This window comes from Thermobia domestica, chromosome 14, assembly GCF_964235325.1.
Source record: "Thermobia domestica chromosome 14, izTheDome1.hap1.1, whole genome shotgun sequence".
Taxonomy (NCBI): domain Eukaryota; kingdom Metazoa; phylum Arthropoda; class Insecta; order Zygentoma; family Lepismatidae; genus Thermobia; species Thermobia domestica.
Genome location: NC_137467.1, coordinates 48,216,618 through 48,242,085, shown reverse-complemented (window position 1 = coordinate 48,242,085; position 25,468 = coordinate 48,216,618).

Here is a 25,468-nt window from a genome sequence, read left to right as displayed (position 1 = left end):
TGCGTTGCCATTGTATCCACCCTAATACAAACTGATATGTTTTCAAAAAGCACTAGAGTTCAAAATGTTAGCATATAATTGCTTACATTAAACCGTTCCTAAATATGAGGCTTATTTCGCTTCGTTATCAAAATACAACGTTCTAGTGTGAATAAAAACTAACGGCTCACCATAAAAAAACAACAGTTTATATATCACAATTATAGCATGTTTCCAAAAATAGGTAATTGAGGATAATATTCGACTTTAGCCACAGCTTTCGTTTATACCACACATAAACTTCGGAAGACTGTTCCCCATGTTTAGGAACGTTTAGATATCAGGAATCATATGTTTAGGCGTGAAAGTCTAGTGCCATTTGAAAACATAACACTCTGTACCAGGTTGACAACGCTGCTAACCAATAACATCAAATGTTGATTAGTTTTATTCTATATGTTAGGGCAAATGTTTTTTTTACACAGGCAAAATTTCTGTTGATTTATTATTCCTGTAATATTCAAGATATCAATTCACTATCACGTAGTGAGTCATTGAAGGAACTCGGCATTTGAACACCCTGTATCTCGGAAACGAATTGGCATCGTACCCATGCTTATGTAGGAATACTTTTACTTATTTGTATGTCTCCCAACACCTCGTCACTTTTGGTCCTGCATTTGTTATATATATATATATATATATATATATATATATATATATATATATATATATATATATATATATATATATATATATATCGCTATATATTAATCACGCTATATACTACCTAATTTTTTTCACAGTGACCTGATAATGAGGAGTGTTTACCTGGAAGGTGAATTATTTCGTAACCTTATTTCTTGTCGCATTTATATATTTTATCCAGTTACCAAATCTAATTATGTATTTTGGTATATATTATTATTAAACCATGATATAAGTTAGGTGTGGAACTTATATGGAATGCAGTGGAACTTAAAGACAAATAAAAGTGATTTAGTACTTTATAATTTTGTGTTCTTCTTACAGTATACTTTGGCGGAGTGATATCCTTGTTCCTTGGAGCCAGTGTCATCAGCATTGTAGAAGTGGTATACTTTATATTTATTCGACCGGTTTTTACTTACTTCAATGCAGTTGGTGGTCATATATAAAGCATTAATATGAATATAGCATTGGTGATAGAAATTTTTTTCCCGTTTGAATCTTAGATAGAGTGGAAGAAGTTAATATGCATGCAGGAATATTCTAGATACTATACAAAATCCGTACACTAATCATTTAGTTTTTAGTAGTACTTAAAATTAATAAACTAAAACTATAATTGAGATTTCCTTTTTATTGCGACTGTAGTTGAACTCTTGATTATGGCATGAAGTCAAAATAAATATATATATATATTGAAAACTCATACGCTAATTCACAGTAAATTGAACCTCACCCATCGGAATAAAATGTGCACTATATAAATACATGATTAATAATAACCATCCCTGACACTATAGCTATATATCAACAACTTTAATATTAACAAGTCAATAGGTCTTATAAGTAAAGAGCACAGAGTGTGTTAGAAGCTTTACTGTGTTATATAAATTTACCTTGTAGCATCTCATCTGGAATATATGTACGTAATGAGATATATTCGTATGTAATATAAAGCAATTTAATTATTATTGCTACTATGGAATGAACCGTTATGTCAATGTCATGTTTGGTCCTTAAAGATATGTTGACTAACTTTTCGTAGTTGCAGCACATACTTTATTGTAGCAAGCGTAGTAAATATTCTAGCCTGTCACTGAGTGTGTATCTCTGTTTGTGTTTGTATGTATAATCTTCTGTTGAAAAAACAAAACTAATGTAAAGGTATATTAATTTTAGTAAAACGTGTTGTATTCAATCGTTACATCTACATAATAAACTCTCAATGCTTGGGATTGCAATCCATCCTAAACAAAAGTGTAATTCGAGGTCACATGGCAAGTTTTGAGGAATTCATACCAAAAAATTCCAACCTAAAGGACATAGAACAATGCCTTTTAAAAAATGATATATATGCATTTTTTCTCGTGTCAGCAGAGTAATGCGTGGGGGTTGTAGTCTAAAGTGTTTGTTTCCTAGTCAGTATCTTACTCAATTGAAAGAATGAGACTGATAAATATTGTAAGGGGAGAGCCCAAAGGAACCATACTTCTTTCAGATAGGATCAGCATATGAACCACAAATATCTACACCATGATTCTATTCCGTCTCAATGTGTATCAAAACGTCTAACTTTACCTGAATAATATCGCATCGGAGATAACGAGATAGTGACTTCGGACGGCTTTTAAAAGTAAATTATGTGACAGTTCATGTTTGAGAAACCTGAAGAAGAATCACTTCACTATAATTCACGAAATTAAATGTGAAACACACATAAACAGTTCTTAACTGCAGAAAATTCACGTGCAATTATTTCTTCCATGAAGTTTTGCATCAGGGAAATGTATCCAAGTTTTCCGAAAGTTAAAATTACAGATTGGAGTGCAGAAAAGAAATACATTGTATTATTTGCTCTTGGCCTGAGGCAACTAGCTTCTGTTTCATAACATTTGAGTTTACTATATCATAGTACGCGCTTTTCGCATTGGTCTAGCTTATTGTTCCGCTTCCTCTTTTTCCTCGTCTCTATAAAATAAACAATTATTCCTAAATCATATAAAAATCAACCGGAGGAAAACCAAATAATCAAGTTTGTAACATTACGTACAATGTTTTGAAAATAAACATATTTGCAACATTATTATTTTGGGAATCGACAAACGCGTCACAGCACTCCACATTCATATTGCCAGAAACATACAAACGGTAAGAGAAAATTATTGAGAAATAAATGATACTAATAACGTGGAGCTTAAGAGATAGAAGTAAAAGTTTCACTTCAATAATGTAATTCAAAAACCGCTTGTAAAAAGTGAAATACTGAGAAGGAAACATAGGATTGAAATGATATATACACAACAAAGTTGTTACATGACAATATACGAACAATTATGACAACAGAACTGTATCATAGCACTAGGATATCAGATATTTTGTCAATCATATTACGCACTCTGAGCATCTAAAGGACATGGCATTGGAGGAATTGGATCATGAGTACGTTTCTGAAGAACTACACTCGACATGAGCTTAATAAAAGTGCACTAAACATCAAGAATGGTTTCTTAATGATCTTGAGGATCAAGTTGTGGAGCAAAAACAAGCCATATATTTTCGTGAAAAATAGGTAATATATAACTGGGATGCAGGACTAATACAGCGGGAGAAAACTTTCAAAATTCTTAACCAATGTAGCTCGATGTTTGTCTGCTGGAAAATATCATAATGAGTAATTGAAAGAGTAAGAGTACTTTGTGTAACGTTTGCTTTTATGATTTCCTGGGTCAAATGTTGTAGGCAATTATATTTAAACAATAATATTTGCAGATTTTGCCCAATGTTTTCATAAGGTTGTGTTATAATTTAGTATAATACAAGTGGGAATACTTAGTTCATCATCGCCGAATTTACTATGTATGTGGCAATCACAATAGGAAGCGTTGAAGTGGGATTTACTCAGAAACTACACTTGGCTACTCAGTATTTTAGTGGCATTGCTCAAGTGTCCAATTTATTTTGAAGCGTTTTTGATTAATGAATTGCAGCCAACAAATAACCTACATTCCATCAATTCAACTAGAAAAATACGTCATCAGACCGTCATGCATAAATGTTAATTATTGCTGCTGTCTTAGACCTTTGATCCAGCACTGCGCACATAACTTTACCATTCGTTACGACCATGTGAACAGCTGTATGATAAATCCTTGCAAAGAAATGAAAATTACGTTCGTATACCTTTAGCGATGAGTACAACTTCCTATTGCCTATCGTTTATGAACATGCATAGTGTATGTGTCAATCTGCTCTGAATCATCGTACATTTCACGGCTATGATAATTATTTTAGAACTAACTAGTATACATTGTGCCTTTTGACGACGTTGTGCTCAAGCGTTTTTGTTCGCGTATACAATATTTTACCAGTCCTTTATTGACTGATCGTAGCATAACAGAACCAGAAATATGGGCGCAAGTCGGGTATGATAGCATACGCTTGAGAGTCTTCGGTTCCACCATGTTCAAGATTAATCATATATTACCACTACCCTTTCCCCCCGGTTCGGAGTATGCTTTAATGAAGCCTTTTTTTTTCTAGGCATCGCAATTTCTCAAACGGATTGTGTTTACAGTTGCTCGAACTTCGTAAATATTACATTAAAGTAACTATGTATAAATTAACTGGTGTGCTAGAGATTAATAAGATATTATTTCTCTTGTCTTACGATGCTAATAAATTTATATTTAATACGAACTTATGGAGAAAGACCATGCTAAAATTATTTTAAATACTATAAGTAATTATTGGGCGTCATTATGTTAAAGTGTAACAACACTTCAGTTTGAAGTTGACCGTCGACTTAGATCGGTAAGGGAAAAGCGATAAAAAATATATAATAATTGTGAATATAGTATTGAGAATAAATAACACGATTGTCATGCGTGCAAGTTCATTCAATACGGGTGAGTAGATGTAAAGTTGTTTTCTTTCTGATTTTATAAATCATAAATAGTCAATACACATTTCCAAAATAAACAATGATCCAAAATTGACAGAGAGGAAGCCTTGAAAGCAATGAGCACGATAATTCGAAAACATTATGGAGCTCAGCAACAGAGGTTGTGTGTGAGAAATTATTATGTGACAGGTTGTTTGTCTTTTGGACGCAAAGTCTATGCACATCTTTCACAACTAGCCTTACGCAAATGTCGTTGAATTATCATGAAATATGTAAACATGAAAACTCAATTTGTTAGGAAAAATACAGTTCAAAAATAGTATGTAATTATCAAAACAGTAACCTCTGAATATTACTAATTTTCCATAACAAGAAAAGAACGTAATTTAATGTTTAATGATTGAGGTATGCAATGATTAAATAATAACACTAAATGAAAAAAGAAAATATTTAAAAATTGGATAACAAATTCCTTTTGAAAGCCAGGTTCTTACTCAGTCTCATTTAGGCATGTACAAAGGATTTTATTTTGGATGGTATCCAAGAATTTGAAGGATCGAAATTCGATAATAAATAATATTTATTTGTTTCTAATTACCCCTAAAATGAGACTAAATTTCATGAAAAATCGTTATTTTATGAGTCAGAGTCACAAGTCACTCAATATGTACGCTTCTGGCCATGCTAGTATACTTTTACAGCAGGCCGCGTAGAAGAAAATTATTTAGATTAGATTACGTAAGTTTCATTTATATTCCAAATTTGACATGAACACGATACGCATGTAGATCTAAGAATGAGGCATGTAATGTCCTTATGTGGATGTGATTACTCACAGAAGGAATATTAAGTACAAAAAAGTTATAAACCAATTCTGTATTAATTCATTTAAAAAAATCTTTACAACTTAGTTGTAAGATATCAGGATAATCTAGTGGTGTTATGTGTTGTTAAAATGTTTGTATTGCATAATGTTTAACATGAAAATCACATAGTGTTTGCTTTGAACGGTTGTGGCTAAAATTGATTAATAATGTTCAAATATACTGTAAAAAGATGTATCATACAATGTTATTAAAACGAGTGAGGGTACCTGCATAACTTGTCCACATTCACAATATATTTTACTAACCAACTATTGACACCTGAGTTAAGAGTGGTTTAGTTAGAGAATGCGATATGAGTTGTGAAATGGGAGCCTAATAAGAATAGAGGTTAATTTTGTTGTTGTTAAATGTATTGTTTTAAATGATCTAAAATATTTGTTGTGATACCTTTGTAAATCAACTCCCCAATATTGATTTATAATATACCTAAGCTTTCCGTTTCTTATTTTGTTCATATTTATAGAATCACTCATTTTGCAACTTGTAAATGTCAACTGTTTTCCGAAATACAAAAAATAAATAAATAACTATAAAAAAGACGTTTTCCTAGTGTTTTGATTTCATTAAATGCAAATGATCGGAAATATTTGTCATTTTGTTTTCATCGAAAAGAAACGAATCTAGTCTGGATTTGGTGCCAGTAATATTCTGTTAATTTAAATATGAAATCGTACATATATTAAAACACAACAGGAGTTGTACTTATTCGAAAAGAAACTCCATGATTTTTAAAAATACAGATCATGGCAATCAGCATTTTACCCAGACCTTCCCCAAATTATTTTTTTTGTTTATTTTTTAGTTATTCGCTTCATTTACTCTATTTAGAGTCCAACAACTATCAAGAAAGTGATAATTTATTTTTCTCTCCATTTACAAGTGCGTAATAAATCGCCCGAAAAATGCAGCAATGGGTACAGGAGGGTAGATGATATGAAAAATACTAGTTAAGGCTAGCAACAATTATGGTATATACGTCCTAGCAAAGAAAAAGAGCGAACTTGAATGTTTTGTTTTATTTAGAACTGTATGTGTTATATAAATTGGAGGAAAAACATTAATACCATGTAGTTCAAACAAGAGAAACATACTTATACGTGCGCTCTTTTTCCACCTTTATTATTTTAACACTGATCAATTTCATATTCTTCTTATATTGCGCTTTTCATATTAAAAACAATTATGTATCAGACGCCTTAATAACGCGACAGTAGGAAATGTTTCAATGGTGGGAGTATAATCTGCAGAAGTTGTTGGTTTGCACAACGTTTACCTCATATTTGAAGTTCGTATGTAAAAATAAAAAAGATGTTTACAATATTTGGTTCTTGAATCTGCATTACTCGCTTTTAAGATAAATTTGGACACACACACACTTACACACATTAAAAAAATGGACAATAGTCAGTATCACTTAACACAAAAGGTGAGGAATGAAAGGCAACGTAAAAAATATAAGAATAAATTTGGCGGTATGTCTATTACCGGAAAATAACATCAAAATATGAGTTGCACTTATGTAAACGCTACTTAATTAGGACATCAGAATATGTTAATGTACATTGCAATAATCCCGCCGTGGCCGGTCCCAAGCCCGTGCTGAGAAAGGGGGAAGGACCTCCAAGGGCCCATGTCCTGTGCCTCCTGGGGGAGATAGGGTCGAGAGCAGCGTGGGAACACGCTTCACTCTTGTCTATCCTGTGCACAGAGCTGGCAACGGTTACATAGTTGACGGTGCGAACCAGGATAACAACCTACCGACGGAGGTGAACCTTAGGGTATCCACCGAAATGGGCGACTAACTCGTGCCATTGTATCTGGGAGAGTACGTGTGACCCCATCACGTCCTAAGTGGGGTAGGTAGCTTCGGCTGCCGTACCTACCGGCGGGAGTGAGCTTTCGGGTATCCCCCGAAATGGGCAACTAAGCTGTGCCCTTGGGTGGGCGGATCCAACGCCCTACCGGGAGGATGATGTAGGTACTGCCCTCAAAGAGAGTGTAATGCGTTCTCTTGGGTTCGGGATGGGATACCTAGTATCCTAACGCATACTCGTACCTCAGGAGCGCTGAGGAAGTGGGTCACTCCTTCGTCCCAGTTATGTGAGTGCAGCTGGGTGCAGGAGCCACGACCCTACCAGGGGAGCCGCCGCTCCCAAATGGCCATTGTCTTTAAAGGTAAACAGTCTACATCAGCCATTGTGTCTGGTGATGTACGGTTCACCTCTCCCGTAAGAAGAGGTAGTTCCGTATTGTTTGGAGGATCCTACCGAAGGAAGGGTGTGGATGTCCCTTCTAATGGTGGCTTACACGTACCATTGGGATTCGACAGGTAGCCTTGCTACAACGTGTACGTGGTGCCTAAACACATTAAAGATAGGTAGCCACGCATTGTTTGGGCGGGCCTACCATGGGGAGACACGGCTCCCAAATGACAATGTCTGCCTTGAGCAAACGGTCTACATCAGTCATTGGCTCTGGTAATGTACGGTGTACCTCTACCGTAACTAGAGGAAGTCCCGTATTGCTTGGACGACCCTACCGGTGGAAGTGTCGGATTCCTGCCTGCGGGAGGACCAACCGTAGGTGGGGGAGCGGCCAATCCCAGGAATCTGGGTAACGGTTCTGATCCTGCTAAAGGGAGGAAGTTCCGTGGGACATGGGCCGGCACCAAACTCAAATGGTGACTCAACACTTACCATTGGGTCCGGAAGGAGATACGGGAGTATCTCGACCTGTGCGTGGTACCTCTACTCGACAAGGCGGTTGCCAATTGAACGATAGAGGTAGGCAGGGCCGGGATTGAACAAGCCCCCTCGGACGTTGCCTGGGGCCCCGGATTGGGTTGCACTCAGCCGGGCTGTGGTCATACCGTGGGATTCGGTAGCTTGTAGGAGCCACTCCCAGGGATCTGGGTAACACGGGCGGGAGGTGAGCTTGCCTTGTAACGCTCGGGCGTCATGCCTGCAGAGCATGGTAGGACTCACTGGCTATCAGTCTGCCTCAAGTAGTAGGTTTACTGGTAGGCACTCAGGACTTGATCTGGCCGCGTAGTGGGTGTAACCAACTTTCTCCGAGAATGGGGGTGACACACTTAGGTGTCAAGGTTAAGGGATAAATCTTGACGGTGCACTTCGTGCACGAGCGACGATAGCGTATATTGTGCAACTACGGGCGGGGTGCATTACATTCTTGCGGAACCCGTCCATTAAATAGACCGAACGGTCGCGGGCATGCTCCCCATGCATGCAATTAAGCGTGGCATAGTAGACCACTAGCTCACAATGTACATTGCAATATCATATCTAAGTGTCTAAATTCTGAATAACTCCCATAAAATGATAAGCGTTTAAAAGAAATCGAACCAAATTAATTAGATGCTGAAATATTAAAAGTTTGTTAGGGACATTCCATAGCATTTTGTGTTTAGTTTGCCTTAAGCGACATAGGTGTTATTACTGCTTGTAGACGATCCAAGAAGGCTTAACAAGAGTGTTGTTCAAGACCATTCAAGACAATCTTATGAATAAGATGTCAGCATTGAAGTCATTTTTTTCTTGAATTTAATAGTTTCGTTCAAGACATTTAGTTAATTTACTGTTCTAAACAATCCAATTCAAGAACGTTCAATAGCCAGTCACCGCTCGAGTTGAGTGCAGGAGAATACGAAAGAACTATGATAGCGTCGTAACAGAACAGCAGTTATTGAATAAATATATTTTCATTAACTCTTCCATACTTATCTGATGTCCAAAGTGTGCTTATAATAATAAACGAAGCCTAATATCTGCGCTGAAGATATTGTTAGTATTTTTGTTGATAATTTACACCATTTATGTAGTTACAGTGCTTGTATGCCCATAACAATTGCTAAATTTTGTGGCAATGATATAAGAATTAATTTGAGAATTTAATATACAAGAATATCTGCTGTAGATTAAGAAACACGAGTCCATCAAATGAAAAAAAAACATATTTCTGACTTTTCTTGCTTTAATCAGACGTTTTGTATTGTTATTAACCTGGGAGAATTAAAAACATAATTGCGTACAGATTGATTATATGCTCGCAAACTAAAGTACCGAGGAAATGATTACATGTTGTCCTATTATAAGATTACAATTCTTTTATTACGGAATTTACACGTAGCATTTCAGAAGTTATTTCTTAAGGTAGGATTTCCTTTCATGCGTGCAGGTAAATTTTACGACGACTTTCCCGTAATTTACAAATGCGCATCCAGACATACACGAAAGTGAAAAAACACAAAAATCGAGAATGCTATTTAACATAACCAGGGTAGGAACATAGAAAGGGCCCAAACGAGAGTACGATTGTAGGGAGCAGGCGCGTCATCGACGGAGGTTATACTGCAAGAAACATAAGAATAAGAATAGTGCAGCAAACCCTTCACATCGTATGTACTCAATGGAACTTAACTATAGCCCTTGTAATTATATGATATAGGTAACATTAAACCTCTAAATACAAAATACTTTTTTCCTTTATTAAACAGGCATGTTCCGAAATTGGAAATTATCACAAACAGTCCTCTTTCATACGCACTCACAGATTTTAAGTGTAAAATTACATTTTGTTTGACGGGCTATTCTTAACCACTATCAAATATGGGATAGGTTTGTGAAGAAAGTGTGATGCAGATATGGGCGGATAATCCAGTGGGTGAAAAAAAATATCATTGCTCCGTTCGGTTTTTCTGCGTTTTCAGCCTTTTCTCTAAACAGTATTCGATGCCAAAGCATAAATAACATCTAAACGTAGTAATCGCCTCGTGATACAATTTTGGGAAACAGTTCTTTTTTTCTTTTCTAGTATGATTCTGCCATCAGTACGCCATTTGAAGAATCAGATTTTTAAAAATCTTAGTACAAGGATTTGATATCTAAGCAGCACTTTACTCTTTTAACTTAAGCAAACCTAACCCGCATTTAATGTAAAAGGAACAAAATACTTAGTGAAAATTCAAAGGGTGTTGCTACAAAATCAATTGACCTGTTTTCCAAATGATTTAATATACCGGTAATGTATTACATTCGAAATGCTTAGAGAAAGTAAGGAAAGATATGCTAATATTATAGCTATTGATACGTAGGTCTGAACTACATCAGTACGAACTTTCGCTTTCATTTGCTTTCAGTCACTTGTTTTGGACTGCCACCTAGCAACAAGTATACAAAACATGATACAATACCTTTATGATCATGTAAAAGATGTTTCAAGACCATTCGAGCCTGTCGTTCAAGTGTCTTGAACAATATTCCTTTGAAAGTGTAAATTTGATGTATTAAATGGGCTTGTTCAAGCTTTCTTGGATCGTCTTCAAGAAACATTAGAAATATTTCTGCAGTTTTTACGTTGCGTAGCTAAACGCAGCTTATGCGTTAACAGACACGAAATACTGTCCATAATTACATTTATCTTATACGTAGATATTGCAGATACAAGAAGCGAACGTTGTAAATATAGTTTTCGATTTACATCCAGATTGCAAGAATCAGGTAAAGTCAGACAAACCAACAACTGCAGCACATTATGCTCCGATCATGCTTAGCACATTATGTCAATTAACAATATAAAAATACAAGATTAGTACAGATGATATGTTGTTTGTGGATACGGAAGGACACAATATAATTAAAAAATGACATTGTAGCAAGATAAACTATTAAAAGGAAGAAAAAAAAACAACTCAACTTTTCCGACTCGAGATTTTCTTGAGATTCCGTGAAATTAACTACTTTTCAAAAGCACTTAATAAACAAATGAAAAGCTCAAATTGCAGGTCAAGTTTTGCTAGATACTAAAGACGTCTATTAATAAAGTAATTGCTTTTAAATAACTATTACGGATTTTTTGTGGCTCATTAATTTTGTTAATCAATAGAAGGAAGACAGTCTATGCAGTGTTAACTTCCAAATCAATGAACAGGTCTCGTATGAAAATTGCCAAGAACTCTCTCTTCGTAAGCATATACATATATGTTTGAATGTGTGTGTGTGCAACTAACTTCGATCACATCGCACAGAAATCCTTTTATGGCAAGAAAGGAAGAAGAATCGCTTCACAGAGCACTGCAGCAAGAAATCTCATCGCTAAGTTTAGCCATTGCATCAGTTGCTTGCGTTTCAAGTCAAAACCGGGATTTTCCCTTTGGAGAAACAACTCAAGAGTTTGCGAAAAAAGCAAATCAGTCTATTGAAGAGGCTTGGAACAGCAGGGGTACGCCTGCCGCCTGTCGTGCGTCCTGCACGTAGAGTAAGCTTTCATGCGGGGTCGCACCAAGCCCGTCAACACAAGTTTAGTTTTCGGAGTGTCGTTCCTAAAAGGATTACACTTACGATGACAATTACAAGACGGACCTTGTAGTTGTATTTCCTCCCTCGTGGTTGAAGATGTTGTTGCGGCCGAACAAAGAAAGAAACGCTAGTAAGTTAATTTTAAGACTATTCAGTTATTAGTGAATTTCAGCATAAGCAACGTTTTATGCACACCCAAACGATAACCCTGAAGTGAACAGTATAGCAGTTGTATGCATTTTCTTGTTTCGTATAGCAAATGAACTACTGGATTGGAGTTGTGAAGGAGATTTCTGAGAAGAGCAAACTGGGGGTAACGTAATACCTACTCTCCTTGTGGAGTGCATTATTTTTGTGAAATGTGAATGTTATACAATTATCCCTTACTCTCATTCCTTGCCGCTAGCGCGAGCTGTAAGTAGGATTGAGAAAGAATAATTCCTATAAATCAAAATGGCCATCTGATTAAACTAATTGTGTTTAAGAAAGTAAAAATTAAAAGCTCAGTAAATGTTTTTGGGCGCTCAGGTTTTTAAATATATTGTAGTTTGTTTATTGTATATTTTTTGCTTGATCAAAAATATCGTACTCGCAATTTTAATCTCACGCTTAATTCTGAGCTCTAATGGCTCTTAGCTGTACAGGATTTTGTAACGGTTTCTAGATTATTTGTTTTAATTTGTTTTATTCATTAATCTTTACGGGAAGCACTCTTCTTCTCCCCGATATCTTTCCAGCAGTCGATGGAGACGGGGACTACTTGTACGGATTTTGATGACCTTTTGTGGGCGCTTTAAGCCACGAAGCCAGAGTTTGAAAAAGTGGTAAAAGATATATATATATATATATATATATATATATATATATATATATATATATAATGTCGTCTGTTAGCATTCCAAAATCAAAATAAGTCGTCCTGTTCGCGAAAAAACCCACAAAGATCGGTGATATAAGATTGTAGGTAAAAAAGGATAAAAATTACACTGTTCCACTTTTGGGGCAATGGGAAGATGTGGGACATATTGTAAAAAAAAAGAAGTTGCCTGATTTTTTTTAAATACAGATCAGGACTATCTAACTAACTAACTAACTAACTCTATGGCTTATGGAACCCGGAGGTTCAGTGCCGCGTTCACAAAAGCTCTCCACTGATCAGGACTATCAGATTTTTTAAAAGAACTAAATCTTGTACGATATTTCGGCTGAATGGAATGATGATTTACTGAATAATATATTTTATAAATAATGTTTTTTTCTTTAGGAATTTTTCGATTTTATTAGACCTTTTCACTTAATGTCCACCAAGAACTATTACCATTCTTAATACCTCATACACTGCCCTGCCAAGAAACTTCCAATTTTCAGAACATTTAAGTATATGATCCTTTGAACGTGAATACACTTGTGACACAAAAGAAGTTAATTTCTTATTTACAATTGATTTTTTTCTTAACGCTGGCATCACTGACGGGTCATATTAAATGTAATGGACTTTGTTTATTCTAATAGCTCAGATTTAGCTAAAGACATTATGAGATTTTATGTTTTTATCAACTTGTACAGAAATACGACATATTTTCATAGTTGAACTATGTTCTTACAATTTATTTGCAAGTATTGTTTAAGTAGATTTATAACTTGTGAAGATACTAGATTTCTTCATTCACTGATGCCGATGAAGTAGAGTATGAAGGAACATGTGTTAGGTAGAACTTGATAAATAATGGTAAGATACGGGGGGAAAGATGTTTGAGTATATGAAAAAATCAAGTTAGATTTGGGTTGGCATTTGTAAGGAAAAAGCCTTCATGTGCTCTTTCAGTGTGATTTGTATTTGTTGAATTCATATCTTATGTACACACACTCAACATTAACTGTTTCTTAGAAATTCATAATAAATCAAAATGGCGGGCGAAAGCATCATTTGTAACGAACTATAATCGTTAATTAGCTAAAAATTAAAAATTAATATCAAATTTCAATTAGCGGATCATGTAATTGTCACTTAATCTCTTACATTTACTAGGCGCTGTGCATGAGGTTTGTTTGCAGTTGCCCCAAACTGTTTTGCATGCAGTAATACTGTTACAGGTTCTGAACTCCTCGCAAGCGTCTGGAATTGGCTGTAATGCTAATAAATTAGAGAAAAAAATCTTTGTTTTCCTTTCTCTATTACATTGTTAAACTGCATGCTTTAATGGGTTTGGTGAGACAACGATACCTGGTAATAAAAAACGTCCTATGTTAAATTAAAGTGGAAAAATGACTGGTTGCACTTTCTCTATTGTAATGTCCTTTAAGACTATACAAGAACAAACTTCATTGATGTTGTCACCATCGAATCGCCATGACACATTGCAGAAGATTTCAGCTTTCTTAATGGTATGGTGCTAATAATCATCAGAAGCTAATCTTCTCAGCAGATGATTATGCTGTGCAAACACATCCCAGCACGTCCAGGAAAGCACGAAGTTGAATCATGTTCGGCAATAACATGAAACGCTGGAAGAAGCTAGAGAAATTGTGGTTACATCTGTAGCATTTCAACGTTGGTTTTAACTTGAATGTACAGTCTATTCTTTACTGTCCCTGGTTTGATCAACAGTTTTTGCATGGCATCATGAGGAAAAAAACTAACCACAAAGACTAAGATGTCAGCGCCCCTTGTGGGGACAAAAATGGATCTTGCTCTGCTTATAACACAGAAACAAACATGGTATCAGCTTCTTCGTGTTTAGCCTGCAACTCATTAGAGACAAGGAATGCTTTAGACGCTTCGATTCTTTCCTCGTCACTGAAGCCGACTGCAGCAATTGTGGTCTTGTTGGATGGTGCTTGCAAAATTATCTGGTGTGAGAGAAGTTTAGCGAGACCTGCTCTGTTTTCATCGCCAACAACAAAGTTCTCCAACGTTGCAGGAGGAGGCTCTCTCTATTGGTTTCCTATTTCTGCTCTCTATTGGTTTCCTGATTTACACGAAGCATGTCTTACGACGATTTCTTTTGCCACTCTTGACAAAGTGATGGCAATAACGACCAAAAATGATATCAATGCGGTTGAAGTGTACCTCACTTGGGAAAACAATATAAAATAATATCTATGTGGACTCCGAAAGAGGGTGTTGTTTTGGTCTTTCCAATTGCTATTATCTGGGCCTGTTCATCAATGATTAGCTGTGATTTACAGTCAAATCTTTTGATGTAAATTTTCTTTTGAAGAGGAATACGATTTATCAATATTCCAGCAATAATTGTGTTGAGCCTCCGCGAAATTGTTCATTTGCTTGTGTCAGAAATAGAGAAACCACGAACAATTCATGCGCATAAATTTGTTTCCCTTGCCTTACGGTCTTTTTCATATACAGCGATGAGTAGCTGCTTTTAACCTTCACTGTTTTATATTTCTAGTAATTGCATCTGACTTCCTAGTATTTGTCACCTAATCGAGCCTGGATCGTCAATGAGACTTTCATCACAAAAGAAGAAGAGAGAGATAGGTGTAACAATAATGTAAATAAAAGTAGAACAGAAACATATTAATATTATACATATATTGTAAAGGAAAAGTCAATCAAGTAGTTAATTAAAGAAGTAAATAACTTGGAATTTTTTACCAACAGGTATTATCAACAGACGACACTTCTTTTTCTCCTGGATCTTTTCCTTCGCCAAGAAAAGAGAATGACTCTAGTGAATCTTGTCCAGGCCTGAGGATTTACCATGGTTATTTGTGCAAGGATTCAGTGCAACGTGTTGCCTTGCTTAACGAGTTCGTTTGCAAGCGATATATTGTGAACGTTTAGCGTTACTTTTGCCCATATGTCTAAACAAGAATGTTCTGTGCTAAAACTCTGCCTGTGATATTACAAGGAAGAAAGTGGCTGTGGATTACGTGCAGTTATTTTCGTTACAGGGAAAGGAAGAAACTTAGTGAAATGAGGAATTGTTTTGAAAATTAGAAATATAACAAATAACTTATACTGATGAGTAGTAGACTTAAGTAAATGAATGATTTATGAATTTTTGAAACTCACATTGGTTATTTGTTTAGATATCGTCGGAATACTAACGGACATACATAACATGTTTTAACACGTATTCAAAATTTGATGTAATCTATCCAAAGAGATGTATTACTACAACCTTAGTACAAGGCTTAATAGAACTCATAATGTGAAAAGGTTGTGATAGAATATGTGGTGTCCTTGTCAGGCTTTCATGTATATTTTTTTGAGTGGTCCAAAGTTGACAGAATTGTAATACTTTAAAACAACACGTCTATATACTATTGAACCTAATTGCAATTATACGCTCGCAAAACGATGAGTAATTTTTAAATTATGTCATATTGTTAGATTTGTGTAGATTGTTTTTATAAAGAAACAAAGAGCGAATGAAGAGTAAAATCAAATCATTAAGTTTACTTCCAAAACTTTGTAATGCATTATTAGAGGTTTGTTTTAGAAATGTGTACTAATATTTGTCCTGTCATGATATTTTGAGGGAGAAACCGGACAATTTGGAGCCTGGCGTAGTTGCGACTCAAGTGCTTGCGTTAGTAATATTGTGTTTCTTAGCGTTTTTATACCTTCTTACATTTCTAATCAAGTGTTCTACGAATATTACATCTTCCAGATCCAATTTCCCCTCCAATAGGAAGCAAAGAAAGCAAAACAATTATATTTTCATTTTCTAATCTGTCAGTCATTTGTTGTGGACTGTTTCCATTTTCACCTCCTGGTGATTAATGTTGGTTCATGGATCATGGCTTTTTGGGCTATTTTTTAGACTTTCAGTCAAGCAGCTACTGCATCGTCACTATTTATCCTAGGATCATGGTTCATACCTCGTTCTCTTCAGAATAGGACTGGCTTTCAAATGGTACCACTTGCATGCTCATACCATATACCAGAAGCGGAAAAAATGTCTAAGTGGAAATTTCGGAGGGAAATTTTTTTCCTCGAAATTTGGCCCAGCTGTATCCCCCCTGTGTGAACGTAGCCATCTAGAAAAAATCTGATAAATAGTACTTGGTATACTGAATGTTTGTGCCAGATTTCAAGTTTCTATCTTGAATAGTAAGGGCGAGAGAAATTTTATCAAAAATTCCCATAATGCCCCAAATTACCACAAAACACTATGATCTCAGGTTAAAAAATTCCTGAGACATCCCTAATTACCCTAGGGACAAGTGTCGCCCATATTCTCTTCTGAATAGAACTGCCTTTCTGGCGGTACCATTCAAATGTCTTCATCATGTATGTAAGGCGGGACATTCCAGAAAAAATGGATTGTTTGGTCCAAATTTCACTTTTTTCAACTTTTAGCCCCTCTGGACCCCCTGTTTTAACGCAGAAATCTGAAAAAAATCTGTTAAATGTTACTCGGCGGACTGAAGGTTTGTGCACAATTTCAATCTTCTAGGTGCAAAAGTAAGCCCGTCAAAAAAAAATATAACCACCATGTCCAATTTTTCCCTATATAGAAGTATATTTTTCAAAAAATCCCTGAGACGTCGATAATTTCCCTAGGATAATGATTCGACCGTCATTCTCTTCAAAATGGAACTGCCTTTCAGACGGTATGACTCACGTGTCCCCAGCATGTATGCGAGGCGTAAAATGACGAAAAACGGGATTTTGGGGGTAAAAATATCCCTTTTTTCACCCTTTTGCCCCTCTGGTTCCCCCCTGTTTTAGCACTGACATCAGAACCAAAACATCTGGTAAATACCACTCGGTAGACTGAATGTTTGTGCTAAATTTCAATCTTCTACGTGAAAAAATAAGCCCGCCAAAAAATAATGAACATAGGCTTCATAAGGGAAAATTTCTATTTCAAAATTATGACGTCATCACCTCATATGTCTGAACGCAGGACAGTCTAAACCATACGTAATGTCTTCTACAATGTCTCTGGACTTAAAAAACAAAAAAAAAATCGGACGAAAAATCTCAAATAGAAGAGAAATAACGCAATCATGAAAAATGCATATGGTACAAAATGAACCATAAGATCCCCAAAGGGTTATATTCAATCTTTCTTGTAACCTTTTCCAATACGTCTATGTGTTAAATCATATACATTAAGTTGCATTCAAACAATACAATTTCTAGACACAAGGGATTACTTTTGCTACAAGAAATATTCCACGAGATAATTGTATGTGAATTAGACTTCACACTTGCTAGTGTTGACATTGTATTGTAGGACAATCTATTACTACTAACTTTTTAACTATATTCTGAAAGACTGTATACCCATGTAGCATTTTTAAGTCTATATATATATATATATATATATATATATATATATATATATATATATATATATATATATATATATATGTATGTATGTATGTATATGTATATGTATATATACTTCAGTTTCGCGATGAAGTCGATATATAAGGCTGGGTATAATCTATATTTTTGGAAAGGATAGAAGGTATACGTTTCAAAGATACTAGGAATGTAACTGGTACCTGAGAGAAAGGAATAATAAATACTAACAACAATAATAAATTATAACAACAATAATAAAGGAATAATAAATTATAAACATACCTCCGCAAAACCTTTCGGAAATGAAGGAAACAATGCAGCACATCAAGTTCCATTTCCGAACTTAAGTAAATTAACTTTAAAATATCGTGGTTTTAATCAAATATTAAAGATAACATATGTTGTTTCACAAAACAATGTTTGTATATTTATATTTCGTATGTGCTAAAGAAGAATGTTGAAGAAGGAAATCAGGTTCCAAAATCCAGTCCTTCAGATTTCAAAATACAAAAGATAACTACTGTAGCAATCTTATACAATATATTATGTTTTTTCATAAAATATTCGCTTTTTTCACAAATATTCAATTTGCTAGGTAGGGACTCTTACCCTGCCAAAATATTCTGACTAAATTGAAGATTAATTTTTATTCTGTTAAGTTACGAATCCGTTGTTAAGAGCTCTAAACCTCTCACTCTTCTCGTCAAAACCTCGGAAAGTAATATATGAGGTGCTATTGGAAAGTTTTAAGACTAGATTTGTAGTTAAAAAATGGAAGTACTTAAAGGCTATTGTGATTGATCTCCTTCAAAGTAGTTCCCTGCTGAATGAATACACCGATTCCAATGGTATTTCTACCTTTGGAAACATTCCTGTAAATTATTTTCCGTTATGATTTGAAGCGCTTTCTCCGTATTTGCTTCAATGTCGTCAGTTGATTCAAATCTCTTCCCCTTCAATGACAATTTTAATTTAGGAAAGAGGTAGAAGTCAGTCTGGGGAATGCGGGACTGCGGAACTACATAAATATTGAATTTGCCCAAAAATGCCTAGAACGAGAACGCACAATGAGCTGGTACATTGTCGTGGTCTAGAATCCTTTTTTTCTTTCCAGACGGCAGGCATTTTCGCGCAGACGCTAAAGGACACTTTTGTAGTATTCCTGGTAAACTGTCTGCCCACTAGTTGAAAATCCATGATGCACGATACCCTTAGAACCGAAAGAAACACATACATTATCTTCACATTCGACCGACTTTGTCGCGCTTTCTTTGTTCTTGGTGAATCTGGGCTCTTCCACTAAGAAAATTGGACCCTTGTTTCTGGGTCATACCCTTTAACCCATGATTCATGACCTGTTATTACCCTATTCAATAAAACTGAGTCCATTGCCAACACTCGACGCAAGTTCAAATCATCAATAAAATTGATAGAACCGAATAGAAACTTCAATTCAGGTCTTCAGTCATATCCCTAATTGTACGTATATGGTTCTAGCGCACTAAATTGCCAACTTTCGCAATTTTTAGTTAGTTTTTGATCTTGAAAGCTTGCCAGACCTGGGGTCATCCTCTACTGACTCGCGGGCATCTTTGAAACTGCGAAATCAGATAAACACGTTTGACAGGCCCCGACATTTGTCTCCAAAAGTTGTTTTTGAGAGTCTCCGAAGCAGATTATCCAGTTTGAGAACAGAATTTCACACAAAAACATTCTAAAAATTTTCCCTCCATTTGGCACATTCAAAAATCCGCCGAAACACACACAATGACCGCACTATCTAGTTCCTACGCTTTACTGAAGATATCTCGGTGCATGTTTCAACACGTCTCAAGGACAGACTTAGCCTCCGCCTCCATGCTAAGGAACATTATATCTACTCCTCCAGAACAGTGCTGCCAACTGCCTTAAAACTTTTCAACCACGCCACCAACGTATTTGTTAAATTAATATATTTTTTATGAAACACATAAATAACAAATAACTGAATGAGTATGTATATATATTAGGGTGTCCCTTATTTTGGGTAATTTCGTGTTGCAACACGCACACCCCCCAAATGCATTCTATAAACACACATTATAGAAATTGCAGCTCTCCACCACAATGTTTACTCGTGCTGATATCGGGACAAAATCATGAAATGGCGTTTCCACATTAAAATATATTTTAGAATTTCCAACCATGATTACGAAGAAACTAAAAGAGACAGAGAAACGAAACTTTGCACGAAGCAACTAGAGAAAGGGCGACATCTGTTCTTGTATTACCAAACAGCATTAGATGAACAGTGTTGCCAACCCAAGACAAAGTTGTGTTTCTGAAAATGAAATGTCGTAAATTCAATATCATTGTTGGAAGCAGCAATGAAGGTAAAGACAAAATAGATTGTAAAGGCAGATCAGTGTTTCAGACGTTTCAAGAAATAACGAGTAATATGTTTTGGAGCACACAGGGAGTGAGGTACTAACGTTTTGTACACCTCAAATCAGATATTGGCAAGAATTGTTTGCGTTGAGTCTAATTCTAGAATCATCCTCTGAACAGTGTTGCCATCAACAAAAGAGAAAAATTGAGTTTGGAAGAAAGACAATAATTCGGAAAAGATCACTATGTCGTGATATGTGGTTGGGATACGCTGTTGAGAAATATAAAAGAAATATTAAGTTAAAAATTCAAGTTAGGAGTGAACATTTGCGTAAAATCTTGAAATTTCCTTAGAAAACATAAAGTTTATAGATGTAGAAATAAACCGCTGAGAAACAAAATGTCCAAACCAATTTTGTCTCCGATTTTTTCTGTTCTCTAAAGTACATAATAATAATAATAATAATAATAATAATAATAATAATAATAATAATAATAATAATGAAGATATAAATCAATGTAAGAATTGGTTTCCACTCAGGAAGAGTTACACATTAATTTATATAATATATTTTACGCGTTTTCGACTTCTTATTTTCGGTTAGGGTAGTAACTTGGTAATCGTCCAATTTTTATACACAGACGATAGTATTGTACCGAAAGGTACGTAAAATGATAATAATAAGTAATATCAGCAAAAGGAATTTGAACGAATTTTAAAACCATGGACCACTAGAGAAAACTAAAATTAAGTGTCACATTACTTTCGAAACTACTAAACAGCTTTTCTCCAGTTGTATGGATACAGAAAGAACATATTAGCAACTCTCCTTGTTGTGTAACGAATTGCTTTTTCGAAAATTGTGTGTGTGTTCGTGCTACATCCAAACTTTCCTGTATGTGTAGAGGAACTTTATTTCTGAACGTAGCATTATATTAAGTAGCAAAAGAGGAGCTGAGGATATGAGACAGCGAGTTTTGATCTGTGTTCTGAAGTATGCTTACTTTTTTCTATGATATCACTTCCCATTACTTGAATGTTTATTTGATATATTTTAAGGGACTCGAAAGAATTGGCGCCATATTATATGTTGAAAGAAGTGTAAAACATTACAATATTTAAAATTAAAAATAAATGTTTCCTATATTATTTTGATATATTAATGGTTTTAATAATTCCAAAACATGGTTACCTCCAAATGAGTTAATATCAAATTTTGGCAGCGGAACGTAAGACATAATGGGGAAGCTAAGATATTTGCTTTTTTAAAGTAATAACCAATATCTCAATTGCAGTATTTTTTGCGGTAGACACGTTGAACATTTATTGTAATATATTAACCAGAAAATCCTTTCAAAATATTGTTTAGGGCCTTTTTACTTAGTTTATTAAAAATGGCTCCTATCCCCATTATGCCCCTTACGTGGGACATATTGGAACATAGTGATGGGTAAATTCCCGGGAAGATATTTTTCGGTAATATTCCCGGTAAGATTCCCAAAATGGGAATTTATCCGGGAATTTATGTTCAATCAGAAAGAAAATTGCATTCTATCACTATATTATGATTTGAAAGTTGAATTAATTTTTATATCACAGCATATTATTACTATTGTCCACAGAGGATTCTTTAAAATCTATATATTCTGAACGGTACTATTTACTTTATTAACACTTTATTATACTTAAAGGGTACGAATGAATGTATATTTATTTATAATATGATCTATCAATTAAATATGTGTGAAAAAATTATATAGTAACATTTATAATTCATAATTCTAAATGAATGAATGAACAGTTTAAATTTATATGTTAGTGTATTTGCTCAACTTGATTCTATTGCTGATATTATGAACACATTAAATTTATAAGTGTTATAAAGGAATTAGATTGGGTAAATGCTAGAAGATACGTGTCTCACCAATTATCAACTTTTGCGCATACATATTTATCTTGAAAAAATTTGCAAGATACTTACTTATCTTTATATTTTAGCACGAAACATTGCCATATACGACCTTTCATTCTAGGGGGCCAGATTTGCACCTACTTTTGTTTGCAAAATTCTATTCCGATACGGTTGTTTTATGGTTCATACGGTGAATTACGTTACCAACATTAAATTCAGACAGCATTGCAGAGCAGCCGCGATAGCGAATGAAGACGGCTTAGCCCCGCATGGCACGTTGTTTTCTATATTCGTTACCAACAATTCACTTTCTTTTCTCACATAAATCCCTTCCACTTAGCTTTCCGTTTTTTACAAATACCCTACTGCCCTAAAAAATGTGTTCGATACTTAATTGACTACTTGAACATCAATATCAAGTCATTTCTTCCACAAATCATCCTACTTTTTGCTAGTTTTGGTCCCCCAATACTAAAAAAATACCTTACTTTTTAGTGCAAATGGAAATGGAACTTAAAAAATCATATTATTATTTATATAAAGTACGTCAAATAATTTAAAATTTTTTAACCTCCAAACTCTTTAAAACCTGGAAGTAAATCATAATATAATAAAATAAACTAATTAGTCATATAGTTCTTATAATTTGGAAGATAAAGTAAAGAAATGTAAATAAATTCCTTCCCGGGAATTTATAGGCCAGGGAAAAAAACCGGGAATATTCATTTTTTTTAAATTCCTTCCCACCGGGAATATTCCCACTGCCCATCATTATTGGAACATTGGATTTCAGTTAACCCCATCATGCCCCCATCCCATACTGCCCCGTACACTATTAGATCTATATTAGTCAGCTCTAATATAGATTTATCCTAATAAAACAACAATATATGTTTACTATTATACAACACAACCTGAATGTTATGAGTTATTTATTAGACTCAATAATTAAATATAACAAAAGATGAATACTCATTTTTAAAAAATGCTGATATTTTTTTTTAAATGTATAAGGTGCTTTCTGAATTAGGGATTGGTAAGAAAAGGAAAAAAATATGTCCATTGGAAATTGTACTATAAAATTTATACAGATTACATCGAATTATTCTCAGTTAAATCGTAATATTACCTGACAACAACAACATAAACAAATCCTGCAATTGAGCGTGAAAAACTTAAACCATCTGCGTATTCGAACCTTATATATACATTTACACGAGGAAAGAAAAAATAGGCAAATATATAGTACAACTATTAAGTCTGAAGTAGATGTGAAACATTGGAAGAATCAAGCTTTTTCTAACAGCATTTACAATAGTATTCAATTTCGTCGTCATCGCTAACAATCCCGGCACACGAATTGTGGGCCCACTGATGACATCACACGAGCTTGATGACTATTTATCTAGTTTACCTATTCGACCATTCTTTGGTAGGCATTTGTTTGAGATTGCTTGCTCTATAGTACGTTTTTTCTTCTTCGCACCTTTGATTGTTTGGAATAAGCTTGAGCTAATTGAGATTCTTTTTTGTACAGAGATGCAGTTAATATGGCTGTTTTACCCCTTTTATGGTTTGTATGTTTTGTACCTTGCTTAATTTTTGGAATAGCTATTACGTTTTAAGGCGAAGCAGAAGAAAAACTTGATGTTGATGGAGTTTGTTCTTTACAAGAGCATCCGGGAATTTCTGCGTCAATCGAAGATCCAGATGTATTCGACTGTACGATTTTGCGTTTGGTTTGAAGAGGGATTTGCTAGGTGCAGTTAGTGTAGGGTTTTCATTTCCTACTGACTCACTGACGTTTAGGCCTATGTCTGTTGCATCTGCAAGTAGAAAGTATTCATCTGTAAACACGTTCATGTCCAAATTCGAAATCCCGGTTTTCTTGAAGTCGTTAATTGCGTTCAGCATTGATGCTGCTCGCAAAATGCAGGGTCCAAAGAGTTTAGAGATGCCTTGGAGAGTAACAACTTTTGGGTAATTGGTTCTAATCCATTTTCTATCCTCATCTTCATAGAACTTGGTGAGTGGCCTCGTAAGGCCGACGTCAAGGGTTTGAAGTGGGTTAGAGCAATGAGGAAGCAGACAAAGCAAAACTACTCCATTTTCTCTTGGCATGTCAATTAATTCCAAGTGTTTAGTGTAGGCGCTATGACCATCCAGAACAACAAGAAATGGTTTACTTGTAGATGCTCCTGAAAATATTAGGAATTTCCTGAACAATTTGAGAAAGAGTTCATTTGTAATTCATCCAGTAGTACTAACTTCTGCCCATGATAAAGGTGAAAGTAACATCTTAAATTTATGCTGCACCCTTGCTCTAGAATAAATCAACATAGGTTACATGTAAGATCACGCTGCTGAACAACAAATTAATTAGTAACCGTTTCTCCTCTCTCTGTTGAAGTTACAGCTCCAACTTCACTGAAAAAACAGTATAGTTGGGAGAACCAGAATATAGTCAATATAGGGACAACTATACGTATAGTTGCGAAAACCATAAAATATATTTGTTTTTTCTATAGTTGCATGAACCATTTTTTGTTGTTATAGGTAGGTGTTTACAAAAGCGCAAGATACACAAGCCTGTCAACTCCAAACTGACAACCAACGCTACAGAATTGTGTGTAAGGGTTTCCTATATTTTATGGTTTTCGCAACTATACGTATAGTTGTCCCTATATTGACTATATTCTGGTTCTGCCAACTATACAGTTTTTTCAGTGTTGACGTTTCCCTTTTTGAACAACAACCGTTGTATGTCCTTTAGGATTCACGGTTATTCCGGTTTCATCTACATTATGCAGAGAGATTATGTTCATTAATGACTCCAGCCAAAAGCTCAAAAAACTTGGAAACAGCTACCTTGTTGAACTACATCGCGCGAGCTCCCGATGTAGATTCTGGTTTACGATGTGTTATTTCAGGGTGACGCTTAACAAATCATCTTAACCAGTCAATTCCAGCCTTTTCCTTCTTTGTTCAAAGGCAATTGTTGAAATTTGTTTCGTTCTGCCAATTGAAACGCTAATTCTCGCAGTTTATTCCCAGTTAGGCCAGATAGTCGCCTCTCCAATTTCACTAAATAATCGCACTACTGTTCATTGGTA